General features: G+C 46.2%; 1 pseudogene; it reads right to left on the bottom strand.

The window, feature by feature from the left end:
- Positions 1 to 19,114, bottom strand: part of LOC125518460 (SNF2 domain-containing protein ENL1-like) — a 49,998-nt pseudogene extending 30,884 nt beyond the window's left edge.
- Between the last annotated feature and the right edge of the window lie 1,292 nt (positions 19,115 to 20,406).

The following is a 20,406-nucleotide window of genomic DNA, read 5'->3' as shown; positions in this document are numbered from 1 at the left end:
AGGGCACAAGGCAAACTACTGAAAAGGTTTCTTTGTGCTGTACTCCAAAATTCAACCAAACAAATTAACTGAAACTTAACAGCAGCAGCAAGTGCTACACTATTGTTGTCCTACACTAAACTAATACAACCAAACAAATTAATTGAAGAAAAACTACTGAAACTATACAAGCACTACAGTCAGATTACACAAAAGTACTGATGCAAGCAGTACAGTACACAAAACTTGCAAACTTACAAGCACTACTGCAACTTAATTAAGCTACTGGAGTAAGTGAAACAACTGCACTTAATAAAGCTACTGGAGTAAGTAACTCCATGGTGTACTCACTGGAGTACAGCTAAATGTTCAGGAGTACTTCTCAGGCATAAGCAACTGCTGACAACTTTCATACTCCAATGAGAAGAGTACTTGTACTCACAGCAGTTCAGAAGTGCAACTACTCTTTTGTGAAATTCAGTGCATCTACTGCAAATAAAATTCAATAAATTTCCACCTAGCAACTAGATAGGATGGCCATGAAATTCAGTGCATCTACTTCAACTACTCTTCAAGTATATGAATACTGTGAACCTCACAAGTTTTCCAGAAACATAAGTATTAGGGTGATAACTAGTATATCAATTTCATTGTGATAATTGTACCCTGAACATTTCAGAAACTCTACTATTGTGTTGGTCACTATAAAGCAGGAGTATGAAAACCAACAACCTAGCTAGAGCCTGGGGGTGCATTACCCTAATGTGCTAAACGACGTAAGCGCGTGCGCGCGAGGGGGAGAGGGGGAGAGGAGGAGGGGGAGCTCACGGTGGCCGTAGGGATAGGGCAGTGGGGCGCGGGGAGGATGTCAGGGACGACGACGACGCAGGGGAGGAGGCGACGAGGTCCGGGTGGTGGTGGTGCTCCGGCGACGGTGGTGTGGACGGGGCGGCGGGGCGATGGCGTCCAACGAGGTGGGGCGATGGGGAGAGCGGCGCCGACGTCGGGGCCTCGGGCGGTGGTGGTTGGAGACGTCGCGGCGGGGTCGAGGCGGCGTCGGAGAGGAGAGGGGAAGGGGATCGAGGGCGAGGGCGAGGGAGAGAGGGGGGATAGGTTTGGGCCGGGGTGGACATATGGATGGGGGCGGCACAATACTAATGGCGCACCACCCCTCGGTGCGCCATAAGTACATCCATACTAATGGCGCACCTCACCCTGGTGCGCCATTAGTACATCCATACTAATGGCGCACCTCACCCTGGTGCGCCATAAGTACATCCATACTAATGGCGCACCTCACCTCGATGCGCCATTAGTATTTGTGTTTAAATATGTTCAAACTTGTTTTATAAGACAGTAATAATTTTTTTATAAGACAGTAATAATTTTTTTTATAAGATGGCTACTGCAACAGTAATATTTTTTTATAAGACACTAATAAATTTTTTATAAGACAGTAATAATTTTTTAAAAAATATCATCAAACAGTAATGCCGGTGGAGCGGGGGAGGGTGCGCGGGGTGCGGGGGGTCGGCGGTGGCGGTTGAGTAGGGGAGGGGTGCGGGGGGTCGGCGGCGGCGGTTGAGTAGGGGAATCGAGGGTGCGGGGGGTCGGCGGCGGCGGCCGGTGGACCGGGGGGTGCTCGGCGGCGATGGGGACCGGATCTGGCGAGGTGGGATAGCGATCGAGATGGAGGGGGATCGAGATCGAGTGTCCATGAAATTTAAAAATATTCATCATAGTTCAAAAAGTGCCAATGAAATACAATCGAGAAATGAAGGCTACGATTTAAATACAATCGATCTTAGCTAGCTATCTGTTCACAATCTTCTTGCCCTTGTTTTTCGCAAATGGAGTTCTTCTGTGGAACGGACATCCTTTAGGTAGGGTGGTCCTGCTTCTTCTTGTGGTGTATGCTGCTACTTCATCATCGTCGTCATGTTCGATCCTCGGGTCGCCATACTTGTCGAAGTCTTGCTCATTGGCTACTCCATCCATTCCGATGATCTTCCTTTTGCCTCTCCTCACAACAACACGACTGGGCTTTGACGGGTCGGTAATGAAGAAGCATTGGTCCACTTGGGAAGCCAGTACCCATGGCTCATTTTTCGCGGTGACGTTTGCGCCCGCGGTCTTGGATTTGGCTTCGGGTATAACCATGGTGGTGAAATACCGGTCTTCTTTTAGGACGCTCTTCGCCCATCTGACACGGAACATCGGGACCTTCTCTCCAGCGTAGCTCAGCTCCCAGATCTCCTCGATCCTTCCGTAGTATCTGTCCTTGTCGTTACCGGTGTAGGATTCCATTGTTACCCCGGAGTTATGATAACCATCGCTCTTCATGTCCTTGGCCTCGGTGTAGAATGTGTAGCCGTTGATATCGTACGCCTCATAGGTCATCAGGTTGTGCTCGGCGCCCTGTGACAAGGCGAATATGAGTTGTTCTTCCGCGGAAGAATCCTCATGTAAAGGGTACGACAGAAGCTTCTGCTTGAACCAACGCGTGAAACATGAGTTGTGCTCTTTGAGTATATCTCCATCCGTCCTCTGTTGGCCTCGGTCATTGTACGTCTTCTTAATAAAGGTTTTGTGCTCTACCACCCAAGGATCGACCACGTATATGTGTTGTAGCGCGACTAGGTTTGCTCTTTCAAAGTCGGCGAGTCGACCCTCGAACTCGACATGCATTTCGCGGCGACCCTCATGGTGACCCCATCCAGCGAGCCTGCCGAGGTGCCTGTTGACGGGCAGACCAACGGGGTTCTCGATGCCTAGATAATTCGTGCAGTAGGAGATGCACTCTTCGGTCAGAAAGCCCCTGGCTATGCTTCCCTCTGGACGTGACATGTTGCGAACGTATCCTTTGATGACACCATTCATCCTTTCGAACGGCATCATGCTGTGCAGGTACGTCGGCCCGAGTTGGATGATATCGTCCACGATATGGACCAGCAGATGCACCATAACGTCGAAGAATGCGGGCGGGAAGTACATCTCAAGCTCGCATAGTATCACCATGATCTCTTCCTGTAGCCTTCTGAGTTGCCTCACGCCAACAGACTTCCGAGAGATGGCGTCGAAAAAGTTGCATAGGCCAAATAGGGTTTCACGGACGTGCGCGTCCATGATCCCACGGATTGCAACTGGAAGTATCTGCGTCATCAGCACCTGACAGTCGTGAGACTTCATCCCGCTGAACTTCTTCTTCGCTGGGTCTAGGTATCTGCTTATCTTCCCCACATAACCGTAAGGAAGTTTTACTCCTACGAGGCAGGTGAAAAACTGCTCGATCTCCTCCTGACTTAGAGTGAAGCACGCGGGAGGGTAGTCAATTCCGGTCTTATTGGCCTTTTTGCCTTTGTGACGACTTTCCGTGTCCTGCTTCGCCTCATCATCATCATCTGTTGGGTTTCGTAGTAATTTCAAAAAAATTCCTACGCACACGCAAGATCATGTGATGCATAGCAACAAGAGGGGAGAGTGTTGTCTACGTACCCACGCAGACCGACTGCGGAAGCGTTGACACAACGTAGAGGAAGTAGTCGTACGTCTTCACGATCCAACCGATCAAGCACCGAAACTATGGCACCTCCGAGTTCGAGCACACGTTCAGCTCGATGACAATCCCCGGACTCCGATCCAGCAAAGTGTTGGGGAAGAGTTCCGTCAGCACGACGGCGTGGTGACGATCTTGATGTACTACAGCAGCAGGGCTTCGCCTAAACTCCGCTACAGTATTATCGAGGACTATGGTGGCTGGGGGCACCGCACACGGCTAAGGAATAGATCACGTGGATCAACTTGTGTGTTTCTGGGGTGCCTCTGCCTCAGTATATAAAGGACTAGAGGGGGGAGGCTGGCCGGCCAAGCTTGGCGCGCCAGGAGAGTCCTACTCCCTCTGGGAGTAGGATCCCCCCCCCCAATCCTAGTTGGAATAGGATTCGCGGAGGGGGAAAAGAGAGAGGGGGGGGGGCGGCCACCTCTCCTTGTCCTAATAGGACTAGGGGAGGGAGGGTGGCGCGCAGCCCATCTAGGGAAGCCCCTTCTCTTTTCCACTAAGGCCCACTAAGGCCCATATAGCTCCCCGGGGGGTTCCGGTAACCTCCCGGTACTCCGGTAAAATCCCGATTTCACCCGGAACACTTCCGATGTCCAAATATAGGCTTCCAATATATCAATCTTTATGTCTCGACCATTTCGAGACTCCTCGTCATGTCCGTGATCACATCCGGGACTCCGAACAACCTTCGGGTCATCAAAATGCATAAACTCATAATATAACTGTCATCGTAACCTTAAGCGTGCGGACCCTACGGGTTCGAGAACAATGTAGACATGACCGAGACACGTCTCCGGTCAATAACCAATAGCAGGACCTGGATGCCCATATTGGCTCCTACATATTCTACAAAGATCTTTATCGGTCAGACCGCATAACAACATACGTTGTTCCCTTTGTCATCGGTATGTTACTTGCCCGAGATTCGATCGTCGGTATTCCAATACCTAGTTCAATCTCGTTACCGGCAAGTCTCTTTACTCATTCTGTAATACATCATCCCGCAACTAACTCATTTAGTTGCAATGCTTGCAAGGCTTAAGTGATGTGCATTACCGAGAGGGCCCAGAGATACCTCTCCGACAATCGGAGTGACAAAACCTAATCTCGAAATACGCCAACCCAACATGTACCTTTGGAGACACCTGTAGTACTCCTTTATAATCACCCAGTTACGTTGTGACGTTTGGTAGTACCCAAAGTGTTCCTTCGGTAAACGGGAGTTGCATAATCTCATAGTTATTGGAACATGTATAAGTCATGGAGAAAGCAATAGCAACATACTAAACGATCGGGTGCTAAGCTAATGGAATGGGTCATGTCAATCAGATCATTCTCTTAATGATGTGATCCCGTTAATCAAATAACAACTCATTGTTCATGGTTAGGAAACATAACCATCTTTGATTAACGAGCTAGTCAAGTAGAGGCATACTAGTGACACTTTGTTTGTCTATGTATTCACACATGTATTATGTTTCTGGTTAATACAATTCTAGCATGGATAATAAACATTTATCATGATTATAAGGAAATAAATAATAACTTAATTATTGCCTCTAGGGCATATTTCCTTCAGTCTCCCACTTGCACTAGAGTCAATAATCTAGATTACACCGTAATGATTCTAACACCCATGGAGTCTTGGTGCTAATCATGTTTTGCTCGTGGAAGAGGCTTAGTCAATGGGTCTGCAACATTCAGATCCGTATGTATCTTGCAAATCTCTATGTCTCCCACCTGGACTAGATCCCGGATGGAATTGAAGTGTCTCTTGATGTGCTTGGTTCTCTTGTGAAATCTGGATTCCTTTGCCAAAGCAATTGCACCAGTATTGTCACAAAAGATTTTCATTGGACCTGATGCACTAGGTATGACACCTAGATCGGATATGAACTCCTTCATCCAGACTCCTTCATTTGCTGCTTCCGAAGCAGCTATGTACTCCGCTTCACATGTAGATCCCGCTACAACGCTTTGTTTAGAACTACACCAACTAACAGCCCCACCATTTAATGTAAACACGTATCCGGTTTGCGATTTAGAATCGTCCGGATCAGTGTCAAAGCTTGCATCAACGTAACCTTTTACGACGAGCTCTTTGTCACCTCCATATACGAGAAGCATATCCTTAGTCCTTTTCAGGTATTTCAGGATGTTCTTGACCGCTGTCCAGTGATCCACTCCTGGATTACTTTGGTACCTCCCTGCTAGACTTATAGCAAGGCACACATCAGGTCTGGTACACAGCATTGCATACATGATAGATCCTATCGCTGATGCATAGGGAACATCTTTCATATTCTCTCTATCTTCTGCAGTGGTCGGGCATTGAGTCTTACTCAATTTCACACCTTGTAACACAGGCAAGAATCCTTTCTTTGCTTGATCCATTTTGAACTTCTTCAAAATTTTGTCAAGGTATGTTGTTTGTGAAAGTCCAATTAAGCGTCTTGATCTATCTCTATAGATTTTAATGCCTAATATGTAAGCAGCTTCACCGAGGTCTTTCATTGAAAAACTCTTATTCAAGTGTCCCTTTATGCTATCCAGAAATTCTATATCATTTCCAATTAATAATATGTCATCCACATATAATATCAGAAATGCTACAGAGCTCACACTCACTTTCTTGTAAATACAGGCTTCTCCAAAAGTCTGTATAAAACCAAATGCTTTGATCACACTATCAAAACGTTTATTCCAACTCCGAGAGGCTTGCACCAGTCCATAAATGGATCGCTGGAGCTTGCACACTTTGTTAGCCCCCTTTGGATCGACAAAACCTTCTGGTTGCATCATATACAACTCTTCTTCCAGAAATCCATTCAGGAATGCAGTTTTGACATCCATCTGCCAAATTTCATAATCATAAAATGCGGCAATTGCTAACATGATTCGGACAGACTTAAGCATCGCTACGGGTGAGAAGGTCTCATCATAGTCAATCCCTTGAACTTGCCGAAAACCTTTCGCGACAAGTCGAGCTTTGTAGACAGTAATATTACCGTCAGCGTCAGTCTTCTTCTTGAAGATCCATTTATTCTCAATTGCTTGCCGATCATCGGGCAAGTCAACCAAAGTCCATACTTTGTTCTCATACATGGATCCCATCTCAGATTTCATGGCTTCAAGCCACTTTGCGGAATCTGGGCTCACCATCGCTTCTTCATAGTTCGTAGGTTCATCATGATCTAGTAGCATGACTTCCAGAACGGGATTACCGTACCACTCTGGTGCGGATCTTACTCTGGTTATTCTACGAGGTTCAGTAGTATCTTGTTCTGAAGTTTCATGATCATCATCATTAGCTTCCTCACTAACTAGTGTAGGTGTCATAGAAACAGTTTTCTGTGATGTACTACTTTCCAATAAGGGAGTAGGTACAGTTACCTCGTCAAGTTCTACTTTCCTCCCACTCACTTCTTTCGAGAGAAACTCCTTCTCTAGAAAGTTTTTCAATTTAGCAACAAAAGTCTTGCCTTCGGATCTGTGATAGAAGGTGTATCCAATAGTTTCGTTTGGATATCCTATGAAGACACATTTCTCCGATTTGGGTTCAAGCTTATCAGGTTGAAGCTTTTTCACATAAGCATCGCAGCCCCAAACTTTCAGAAACGACAACTTTGGTTTCTTGCCAAACCACAGTTCATAAGGCGTCGTCTCAACGGATTTTGATGGTGCCCTATTTAACGTGAATGCGGCTGTCTCTAGAGCGTATCCCCAAAATGATAGCGGTAAATCAATAAGAGACATCATAGATCGCACCATATCCAGTAAAGTACGATTACGATGTTCGGACACACCATTACGCTGAGGTGTTCCGGGTGGCGTGAGTTGCGAAACTATTCCACAATTTTTCAAATGTACACCAAACTCGTAACTCAAATATTCTCCTCCACGATCAGATCGTAGAAACTTTATTTTCTTGTTACGATGATTTTCAACTTCACTCTGAAATTCCTTGAACTTTTCAAATGTTTCAGACTTATGTTTCATTAAGTAGATATACCCATATCTGCTTAAATCATCTGTGAAGGTGAGAAAAAACGATATCCGCCACGAGCCTCAATATTCATCGGACCACATACATCTGTATGTATAATTTCCAACAAATCTGTTGCTCTCTCCATAGTACCGGAGAACGGCGTTTTGGTCATATTGCCCATGAGGCACGGTTCGCAAGTACCAAGTGATTCATAATCAAGTGGTTCCAAAAGTCCATCAGAATGGAGTTTCTTCATGCGCTTTACACCGATATGACCTAAACGGCAGTGCCACAAATAAGTTGCACTTCCATTATCAACTCTGCATCTTTTGGCTTCAACATTATGAATATGTGTGTTACTACTATCGAGATTCAACAAGAATAGACCACTCTTAAAGGGTGCATGACCATAAAAGATATTACTCATATAAATAGAACAACCATTATTCTCTAATTTAAATGAATAACCGTCTCGCATCAAACAAGATCCAGATATAATGTTCATGCTTAACGCTGGCACCAAATAACAATTATTTAGGTCTAATACTAATCCCGAAGGTAGATGTAGAGGTAGCGTGCCGACTGCGATCACATCGACTTTGGAACCGTTTCCAACGCGCATCGTCACCTCGTCCTTAACCAATCTTCGCTTGATCCGTAGTCCCTATTTCGAGTTGCAAATATTAGCAACAGAACCAGTATCAAATACTCAGGTGCTACTGCGAGCATTAGTAAGGTACACATCAATAACATGCATATCACATATACCTTTGTTCACCTTGCCATCCTTATTATCCGCCAAATACTTGGGGCAGTTCCGCTTCCAGTGACCAGTCTGCTTGCAATAGAAGCACTCAGTTTCAGGCTTAGGTCCAGGTTTGGGTTTCTTCTCTTGAGTAGCAACTTGCTTGCCGTTCTTTTTGAAGTTCCCCTTCTTCTTCCCTTTGCCCTTTTTCTTGAAACTAGTGGTCTTGTTGACCATCAACACTTGATGCTCCTTCTTGATTTCTACCTCCGCAGCTTTCAGCATCGCGAAGAGCTCGGGAATAGTCTTGTTCATCCCTTGCATATTATAGTTCATCATGAAGCTCTTGTAGCTTGGTGGCAGTGATTGAAGAATTCTGTCAATGACGCAATCATCTGGAAGATTAACTCCCAATTGAATCAAGTGATTATTATACCCAGACATTTTGAGTATATGCTCACTGACAGAACTGTTCTCCTCCATCTTGCAGCTATAGAACTTATTGGAGACTTCATATCTCTCAATCCGGGCATTTGCTTGAAATATTAACTTCAACTCCTGGAACATCTCATATGCTCCATGACGTTCAAAACATCGTTGAAGTCTCGATTCTAAGCCGTAAAGCATGGTACACTGAACTATTGAGTAGTCATCAGCTTTGCTCTGCCAGACGTTCATAACATCCGGCGTTGCTCCTGCAGCAGGCCTGGCACCCAGCGGTGCTTCCAGGACGTAATTCTTCTGTGCAGCAATGAGGATAATCCTCAAGTTACGGACCCAGTCCGTGTAATTGCTACCATCATCTTTCAACTTTGCTTTCTCAAGGAACGCATTAAAATTCAACGGAACAACAGCACAAGCCATCTATCTACAATCAAACATAAACAAGCAAGATACTAATCATGTACTAAGTTTCATGATAATTTTAAGTTCAGTTAATCAAATTTATTAAAGAACTCCCACTTAGATAGACATCCCTCTAATCCTCTAAGTGATTACGTGATCCAAATCAACTAAACCATAACCGATCATCACGTGAGATGGAGTATTTTTCAATGGTGAACATCGTTATGTTGATCATATCTACTATATGATTCACGCTCGACCTTTTGGTCTCCGTGTTCCGAGGCCATATCTGTATATGCTTGGCTCGTCAAGTATAACCTGAGTATTCTGCGTGTGCAACTGTTTTGCACCCGTTGTATTTGAACGTAGAACCTATCACACCCGATCATCACGTGGTGTCTCAGCACGAAGAACTTTCGCAACGGTGCATACTCAGGGAGAACACTTCTTGATAATTTAGTGAGAGATCATCTTATAATGCTACCGTCAATCAAAGCAAGATAAGATGCATAAAAGGATAAATATCACATGCAATCAATATAAGTGATATGATATGGCCATCATCATCTTGTGCTTGTGATCTCCATCTCCGAAGCACCATCATGATCACCATCATCACCGGCGTGACACCTTGATCTCTATCGTAGCAACGTTGTCGTCTCGCCAAGCTTGTGCTTCTACGACTATCGCTACCGCTTAGTGATAAAAGTAAAGCATTACATCGCAATTGCATTGCATACAATAAAGCGACAACCATATGGCTCCTGCCAGTTGTCGATAACTCGGTTAAAAAACATGATCATCTCATACAATAAAATTCAGCATCATGTCTTGGCCATATCACATCACAACATGCCCTGCAAAAACAAGTTAGACGTCCTCTACTTTGTTGTTGCAAGTTTTACGTGGCTGCTACGGGCTTAAGCAAGAACCAACCTCACCTACGCATCAAAACCACAACGATAGTTTGTCAAATAGACTCCGTTTTAACCTTTGCAAGGACCGGGCGTAGTCATACTTGGTTCAACTAAAGTTGGAGAGACAGTCGCCCGCAAGCCACCTGTGTGCAAAGCACGTCGAGGAAACCGGTCTCGCGTAAGCGTACGCGTAATGTTGGTCTGGGTCGTCTCGTCCAACAATGCCGCCGAACCAAAGTATGACATGCTGGTAGGCAGTATGACTTATATCGCCCACAACTTACTTGTGTTCTACTCGTGCATATAACATCAACATAAATAACCTAGGCTCGGATGCCACTGTTGGGTTTCGTAGTAATTTCAAAAAATTTCCTACGCACACGCAAGATCATGTGATGCATAGCAACGAGAGGGGAGAGTGTTGTCTACGTACCCACGCAGACCGACTGCGGAAGCGTTGACACAACGTAGAGGAAGTAGTCGTACGTCTTCACGATCCAACCGATCAAGCACCGAAACTACGACACCTCCGAGTTCGAGCACACGTTCAGCTCGATGACGATCCCCGGACTCCGATCCAGCAAAGTGTCGGGGAAGAGTTCCGTCAGCACGACGGCGTGGTGACGATCTTGATGTACTACAGCAGCAGGGCTTCGCCTAAACTCCGCTACAGTATTATCGAGGACTATGGTGGCTGGGGGCACCGCACACGGCTAAGGAATAGATCACGTGGATCAACTTGTGTGTTTCTGGGGTGCCTCTGCCTCAGTATATAAAGGACTAGAGGGGGAGGCTGGCCGGCCAAGCTTGGCGTGCCAGGAGAGTCCTACTCCCTCTGGGAGTAGGATTCCCCCCCCCCAATCCTAGTTGGAATAGGATTCGCGGAGGGGGAAAAGAGAGAGGGGGGGCGGCCACCTCTCCTTGTCCTAATAGGACTAGGGGAGGGAGGGTGGCACGCAGCCCATCTAGGGCAGCCCCTTCTCTTTTCCACTAAGGCCCACTAAGGCCCATATAGCTCCCCGGGGGGTTTCGGTAACCTCCCGGTACTCCGGTAAAATCCCGATTTCACCCGGAACACTTCCGATGTCCAAATATAGGCTTCCAATATATCAATCTTTATGTCTCGACCATTTCGAGACTCCTCGTCATGTCCATGATCACATCCGGGACTCCGAACAACCTTCGGTACATCAAAATGCATAAACTCATAATATAACTGTCATCGTAACCTTAAGCGTGCGGACCCTACGGGTTCAAGAACAATGTAGACATGACCGAGACACGTCTCCGGTCAATAACCAATAGCGGGACCTGGATGCCCATATTGGCTCCTACATATTCTACGAAGATCTTTATCGGTCAGACCGCATAACAACATACGTTGTTCCCTTTGTCATCAGTATGTTACTTGCCCGAGATTCGATCGTCGGTATTCCAATACCTAGTTTAATCTCGTTACCGGCAAGTCTCTTTACTCGTTCTGTAATACATCATCCCGCAACTAACTCATTTAGTTGCAATGCTTGCAAGGCTTAAGTGATGTGCATTACCGAGAGGGCCCAGAGATACCTCTCCGACAATCGGAGTGACAAAACCTAATCTCGAAATACGCCAACCCAACATGTACCTTTGGAGACACTTGTAGTACTCCTTTATAATCACCCAGTTACGTTGTGACGTTTGGTAGTACCCAAAGTGTTCCTCCGGTAAACGGGAGTTGCATAATCTCATAGTTATAGGAACATGTATAAGTCATGGAGAAAGCAATAGCAACATACTAAACGATCGGGTGCTAAGCTAATGGAATGGGTCATGTCAATCAGATCATTCTCTTAATGATGTGATCCCGTTAATCAAATAATAACTCATTGTTCATGGTTAGGAAACATAACCATCTTTGATTAACGAGCTAGTCAAGTAGAGGCATACTAGTGACACTTTGTTTCTCTATGTATTCACACATGTATTATGTTTCCGGTTAATACAATTCTAGCATGAATAATAAACATTTATCATGATTATAAGGAAATAAATAATAACTTTATTATTGCCTCTAGGGCATATTTCCTTCATCATCATCATCATATATAGCGTGAAGCTCCTGCCTGATGCCCATTGATTTCAAGTCTGCCCTTGCTTTCGGGCCATCTTTGGTCCTCTCTGGCATGTTGAGCAGGGTACCAAGCAGACTCTCGCACACGTTCTTCGTGATATGCATGACATCAAGGCTGTGAGGCACACGGTGGATCTTCCAGTACGGCAAGTCCCAGAAAACAGACCTCGTTTTCCATACCTTCAGCAGCGGCTCTGGCGCCTTTCGCTTCTTTCCTGGCTCTGGCGCCTTTTGCTTCTTTCCCGGCAGTGGGCAGTCTTTCCACTTTTTCAACAGCTCGTCTATTTCCTCGCCGCTCCTCGTACACGGGCGTCCTCGGGGTTCGGTTTCACCATCGAATAGATCCTTGCGTTTTCTCCACGGGTCATCGTCGCGAAGCCACCTTCGATGTCCCATGAACACGGTTTTCAAAGACCCGGGATCTCTATCTAGCTGGCGATACGTTGTGTCATCCATGCACCTGACGCATCCAGAAAATCCGTGGACCACCTACCCCGCGACATATCCGTAACCGAGATAGTCGTGCACCGTCGTGAGCAGCGCGGCTCTCATAGGGAAATATTCTTTCTCTGCAGCGTCCCACGTATTGGCTGGCGTTTTCCACAGCGTGTCAAGCTCCTCTTTCAGCAGCCCCAGATACAGATTGATGTCGTTCCCTGGTTGTTTCGATCCTTCAATTAGCATACTCATGTGAATGTACTTCCTCTTCATGCACAACCAGGGGGGAAGGTTGTACATCCACACAAACACAGGCCAGGTGCTATGTGTGCTTCTCTGGCTGCCAAACGGATTGACTTCATCGGTGCTCGTGCCCAGCATGATGTTCCTTGGATCGTTCCCAAATTCTAGGTCTTCGAAGTTCAACGCTTGCCACTGGCTCGCATCCTTAGGGTGACTCAGCATCTTGTCTTTTTTATCTATCTCCGGATCATTTGCGTCATCTTCTTGCTTCTTCTCCTCCCTATCCGCGTGCCAACGCAGGAGCTTTGCTACCTTAGGGTTCGCGAAGTACCGCTGCAGACGAGGAGTGATCAGAAAGTACCACACCACTTTTCGAGGAGCTTTCTTCCTCTTCTTGTATCGAGTGACGCCGCACACCGGACATATGGTAGACTCCGCGTGCTCGTCCCGATAAATGATGCAATTGTTCATGCACACATGGTATTTCACGTGCGGTAAATCCAGAGGACACACGATTTTCTTCGCCTCCTCCAAACTGGCCGGGCACTTGTTCCCCTTGGGAAGACGTTCGTGCCAGAATGACATGTTCTCGTCGAAGCATGCGTCGGTCATTTTGTGTTTTACCTTCATCTCCAGAGCCATGAGCGTTACTTTCAGGCGGGTATCCTCGAGCCTGCATCCTTCATACAATGGAGTAACCGCGTCTAACTCAAGTTGATCCATCTTGGCTTTCTCTCGGGCGGCAGCTCTTGCGTTATCCGTCTGCTTGAGAAGCAGCTCTTGAATATGAGGGTCCTGCACCCAGCCCATCGATGGTCCAGCGTCGTCTGCTGCGCCGGCATCATCATCTTCATGATCATGCCCGTCGTCTGCTCCGGCATCTTCCTCATCATCATGTCCTGCATCTTCTACATGATGACTGTGTACAGCATCACCGTCGTGATCATCTCCTGGGGATTCTTCGTCTTCTCGCCCGCCTGAGCCGCGGTGGTTGTCTTGCTGCCCTTCCTCATTTCTTGCCCGCCCCCCATGGACGACTTCGTAGTCATCTTCATCACCTTGCTACCGATAGCCATCCATGAAACCACGCAAGAGCAGGTGGTCCCGCACCTGCCCAGATTCCGGGTCCGCAATAAGGCTCTTCAGCTTGCATCTTCGACACGGACATCTTATCTCCATCTCGTTCTTTTGAAACATCTCGGCCTTTGCGGACCTCAAAAACCTATTCACGATGCCTTCGGTCATCATGCGGACCATGGTCGCCTGCGGGGTAGAGCAAAACGATATTTTAGAACCAAGAAAAAATTTGGCATGACTTTCCCTAAAAATAGGACCAAAAAGAATGCTTAATGCCAAAATTCTCGCCGAAACGGAAATGAATCAACATTCCGGCAAAATATTGGCAACTATCGCATTTCAAATACCGGTACACCTCCAAACACAAACACATATGCAACACCACAAACATATGCAACACCACGAACATACATAGATCTAGCTAGGCCATAAAAAGTGCATGTGCACATTGTTGTAGGGAGAACAAAATAAATATAGCTTCCCTCCTTACTTACCTATCAAAACAAGGTAATTTAACCACTTAAATTGAATGAATCTATGGTGGAAATGAGATGAAAAAGAGGAGGCACCCGAGACAAGGAGGAGGTGGAGAGAATGAAGTGGGGAGAAAGTGAGTGTGGGTAGGAGAGGCTGTCCAAAATATCTTGTTGCTGCCCACTTACTAATGGCGCACCTTCTAGTGGCGCGCCATTAGTAGTTTTGCAAAAAAAAACATACTAATGGCGCACTGTCCCACAGTGCGCCATTACTAGTTTAAACTAGTAATGGCGCACGGTGGAACAGTGCGCCATTAGTAGTTTTGCAAAAAAGGGAATAAAAAATATAATAAAAAAACAACATTAGTGGCGCACGTTCCGGCAAGTGCGCCATTACTAGTTACAACTAGTAATGGCGCACTGTGTCCGGATGCGCCATTAGTATGTTTGGACAGGCGCACTAGTTAAAAAAAATTGGATACTAATGGCGCACCCTGGGCCAGGTGCGCCATTAGTAGTTTCAACTCTAATGGCGTATCAGAAGGTGGTGCGCCATTAGTATATACTAATGGCGCACCGCTTGTCTGGTGCGCCATTAGTGTCAATCCCATCTATAGCCCTTTTTCTAGTAGTGTACGCGCTACGCCGTTTGAGGTGGTCTATGGTCGACCACCCCCGCCTATACTACCGGTGGACCCGGAGACGGCTCGGACAGCGGTTGCGGGTGACCTTATCCGCACCCGCGACGAGATGCTTGCTGAGGTCCGTCAGCGTCTCCTTCAGGCCCAGCAGCTGGCCAAGCATTACTACGACGATCATCACCGCGAGGCGGAGTTCGTGGTGGGTGATTGGGTGTGGCTGTGTCTTCTCCACCGCTCTACGCAGTCGCTTGACCCTCGCGCCAAGCACAAGCTCGGGCCTCGCTACGCCGGGCCCTTCCCTATCTTGGAGCGCATTGGGAAGGTGGCCTATCGTCTTCAGCTTCCAGCCCGCGCTCGCATCCACGACGTCTTCCATGTGGGGCTGCTCAAGCCTTTTCGTGGCGAGCCACCGGCGGCTCCTCCGGCGCTTCCGCCAACCGCCGATGGTCGCATTCTTCCAGAGCCGGCCAAGGTGTTGCAGGCACAGCTCCGTCGTGGCGTCTGGTTCGTCCTCGTTCAGTGGGCGGGCTTTTCGGAGGAGGAGGCTACTTGGGAGCAGCGTGAGGATTTTCGCCAACACTATCCAAACTTTCAGCTCGAGGACGAGCTGTTTGCGCAGGCGGGGAGAGATGTTATGACCAGCTTGGTCTATATTAGGAAGAGGCCCACCGGGCATTAGTATTAGGGGCTTGGCCCACAAGTTATCTTAGGCAAGTTATCTTAGGCTAAAGTTATAAATACTAGTTGTAAGACACGGTTGAGATCAAGCAATAAAGATATTATAATCTTCTGTTGCCCGGCTCCCTGAGGAGCCGGAACCCTAGCCGCCGCCGCCTCTATCCCTAGCCGCGACGGCGCCTGTCCGCCGGCGCGCCCGCTCCAGCCCTCGTTCCCCTCCTCCTTGCCCATACAATCTGCGCCAGAGGCATGGTAGGATCCCTAGTCCTACCATTGTCATATGCACTAAATCGCTCAACCTGTTTTTGCATCAATGATACAAATTTTGTACCTGGCGATCTGTTAATTTCAGCCAGATAATTAGCTCATTCTTCTTACCAAGTGTTTTCCCATTTTTCGAGCCAATATCAAGGGACACTTCACCTTTCATACGACGCAAAAAATAGGGCTTTATCCGTTCTCTTAATTTATGTGAAGTACCAAACAGGACAACACATATTATGACTTGTTTAGTATAACCGGCTTCGAGTAGTAATTCAGAAGGATAAACAACATTTCTGAATAAAATGGTAATAACAAAAAGTAATGTCGTTTTAAAGAATGGAAAGTGCACATGTTGGAATATATCAAGCACCATGAGATTGTACAATAATGTTGAACATTGCATTTTTGTGACAACGCTTGTGCATCATCTATCTCTTAGACACAAATACCGAAAAAAGGCAATGTGCTTCTCTCGATTGGTGGCATCCTTTTCATTTCCTCGATTGATAGCATTTTCATACCTTTCTCTAAACCTGCCATGCATAATTTAGATAAATTAATAGCGTTAGACTATGAAAAATAAATAAAGGAACATTGTTAATGCAGGAAAGCAATAGAGTAAGTGAATTACTCATCCCTATCACCCAGGACTTCCGGGCAACAGAAATAGAAAAGGGCCCACAATTCCTGTGAGAATACACATGTTTGATTACTTGCATTGGTATAACAATATCGCAATGGGGGCATATTGATCATATAGTGGTATTAAATTAGAGGACTGTAGGTGCTTTTCAGGTAGTACCTTCAAGTTATTTTGTATGGGTGTGCCACTTATGGCAATCCGGTGGACAGTCAGTATTTTACATATACTTTTGAATCTTTCTGTCATAGGGTTTTTGATTTGTTGTGCCTCATCAAGAACAACATAGTCCCATAGGTTTCTCTCATCATCATCATCCGCTTCATGGTAGAAGTCACCCCTTATCCGCTTGTAATTTATTCGGACGATGTCATATGTTGTCAGTACTACACCGCCCTCCTGTAGAAGAGGATAAACAGCAGAGGAAATTCATAAAAATATCTTAGAAAAACATTCTGGGTATGTGCATTCTTTTAACTGAAACTATATATGTTTAGTCAAATTTAACAGAATGGCAGGATATAAATGATCAGCGGAAGATTAACATTTATTATATCTAAGGAATTTAAAGAACCTTGAATGCGTGTTGGAGCTCAGAGTTGCGAACATTTGCGTTGGGACCAGAGTAGCTGTAAACAGATGAAAAAAAAAAGAATCAATCAATCTGTTGGCAGCAGTCGTAAGTCCTGACCTGTATCAACTCTAAGAAATCAAAAGATGATATGTTGTGAATAGGTAGGTGGTGCATATATCCTACTCGCTGATCTTGCTTTTGAGGCCAACAAGTGTAAGTTCTTTGATCCAATGAGTCACAAGTGTCTTTGGAACGACAGCCAACACTCTCCTGATTAAACCTGAATGGAACAATCCGGCTAGGAAAGCAGAAATCTGCACGGCAAAAGTAACAAATTATTAGCAAATACTAAATTGCAGCACCACTTGATCGATACACTGCGGCTGAACTAGGAAACAAATAACAAGTACATTAAGGGGCGAACTACAACAACTGATTATCTTGGACATAATCAATGGTTAAAATCCTGTGATACTGCAGAACTAGTAATGCTGTAATCAACCAAACTATTCTGAAGAAAAAACAATCAATCGATCTGAGTATCTGACAGTGTAACCAATGAACTGAATCTACTACAAGTGAGACTAGAGATTGAGATTGGAACGATAGGGAATGGAGAATGAGTTAGCAAGAAACCCTACCTGCATGGTCTTCCCCAGTCCCATGTCATCGCCGAGGATGCCATCTGAGCCCCTGGCGCTGGTGGGGATAAAGCATCCCTGATATCCTCGCTGGAAGCTTGTACAGCAGCCTGCCGGCGCTTTCGCCGGTGGGATCCTCCATCTCCAAGTCCACTGCCCCATCGACTTCCTTCAGGTCGTCTCGGCGTCCGGGAGAAGCTGGGCGGTCGCCGTCCGGGGACGACTGGGTGCAGGGGCCTACGTCTACCAGGGCGCCGCTGGAGCCGCCGAGGGTGAGAGGCTGGACAGGAACGCTGCCGGCCAGGCGGAGGGTGGCCGAGGCTGGGGCCGCCAGCGACGCGGCGAGATGTGCCCAGGCCGCGGTCGAGGAAGAAGAGGGGGCCTCGGGCACGGGCTCCTTGCCGCGGGCGACGTCGGGAGCTGTGTTTTGTTTTTCGGCCAAAAAAATCAATTTTCGGCCGAATTCCGTCCATCTCGCCTGGGCCCGGTAAATGTCTGTACCGGCCAAATTTTTCGGCCCAGTTTGTACTCTTTTTGGCCCAATCCAACTTATGGAGCCTCTGCACGCTTTGCCCAATATAAAAGGATCGAACCAAACGCCCTAACCCTAGACAAATCACGATCTCCTGCTCGACATGTGTGTGCGGCGGCGGCGCTACGCCCCAGATGCAGCTCCTCCGCTCGTCACAGCCTGCCTCCCCGCTCGAGCCTGCTGCTCCTGCCCCGTTCGCGCCTTCCCGGCGACCGAGCCCCTGCTGCCGACCTGTGCGGGCTGCATGCTGCGCGCTGCGGCTGAATCCATCGGCAACTCCTCCTCAACTCTGAAGCACCTCTCCCTGTCCATGTTTCAATCTTTTTCTTTTGGAACTGATGATGATGTTGATCTGATGCATAGTTTTTAAACGTATTCTTTAGTGTTGTTCGACTACCATATTTTTTCTCTGCTCGTTTTCAAAAATTTCGGCCGAATTTCTGCCATTTTTTTGTTAAATTTCATTTAAAATTCAAATTTTGGTTTTGTAATTTCGTCTGAGATTTTACCGATATTTTTAAAATGACCGAATTTCGGCCATCTCGTTTAGGAGCGAAAAAAAATGCAAACCGAAAGGCAAAACACAGGTCGGGAGCGAGGCGGGCCGCGGGGAGCGCGGCAGGAGCGGCGGCGGCCACGGCGGTCGCTGCAGGGGCGACGGGAGCCACGGGAGTCGCGGCCGCGGGGCCCGCGGCAAAGGGGCGCCTGGTGTGGCCGGCGAGTCGAGGTCGGCAGAGCGGGAGCTACCAAGAAGATGATCCATGGCGGGATGTTGAATAATTAGACTGAGATCAACACATGTATTGTATTCCTCCACTTGGGGTTGTATACAGAATAAATAGACGCACCTCAGCTACTGATCCTATTACTACGTAGAGATAACAGAAGAAGCCGGTTGAATAGTACAATAATCTAACAGCGGAAGGAAAGAAGAGGAAAAAAATTATACAAGACCAGGTCTCATGGTTAGCAGGTGAGACCCGTCCTGATAGATGACACGTGGCACTTCATAAATCACAAAGCATCTAATTCCCCCCTCCCCCCTCTCCCCTTGATTTTAAGTGAGGGTGCGAGATGCTTTATGATTTGTGAATGCCACGTGTTCTCATAAAATTCTTTTTCGGAAGAAGAGGGATCAGTGCATAGAGATCGGTACAACGGCAACGTATGTGATAACCAATTCAAAACAATCCAAAAAAAAAGTACAGCGGGAGAGGAAGAGAGTCTCCCTCCGTTTCTTTTTACTCTGCGTATAAAGTTTGGTTAAAATTAAACTACACAAAGTTTGATCAAATTTATATAAAAATATAAACATCTACAATACTAAAACTATGTAGTATGAAAATACATTTCATGATGCATCTGATAATATTGACTTCATATTGTGGATGTGGATATTTTTTAATATAAAGTTAGTCAAATTTTACAAAGCTTGACTTTGACCAAACTTTATATACAGACTAAAAAGAAACAAAGGAAGTACAATGGCAACGTCCTGGCATGCAGTGTTTGGAATTATGTGTCCTACAACTACAATCAAATTACTTGGAATTGTTAATATTTGGAATACCTTGTTACGGAATTATACATGTGCATAAGTAATACTCCCTTCATTTCATAATGTAATGCGCTCGCGTTTCCCGAGATCCAAATTCAACCGTAATTTTAACCAACGAGGCTGACTACAGCGGGTACAAATTCAGTGGTATAATTTTTGCTCCCACCTCAGTTGGTCTCATTGGTTAAATTTATGATCAAATTTAAATCTCAGGAAGCGTGAGCGCACTATATTATGGAATGGAGGAAGTATATACTTAAGGAAGCTGATCGATTATCAATGGATACAATATATTATTTATATTAAAAAGACTACTCGGGTCCAGTAATTATTGGAAAGAGCTATATCGTATAGTCAGATTACAACCCTAATGTTGATCTATGTAATTAGAAAAATTTACACTCTATTATGGCGTGTTACTCACAAGCACGTGCTTCAGGGACATAACGGGTAGAATCCATTAACAGACGAATAAGATCGTGGTTAGTAATTTAATC

The sequence above is a fragment of the Triticum urartu genome, chromosome 7A, assembly GCF_056163025.1.
Source record: "Triticum urartu cultivar PI428250 chromosome 7A, HENAU_Tu73, whole genome shotgun sequence".
Classification (NCBI taxonomy): Eukaryota; Viridiplantae; Streptophyta; class Magnoliopsida; order Poales; family Poaceae; genus Triticum; species Triticum urartu.
This window is presented reverse-complemented; position numbering and strand designations above follow the sequence as displayed.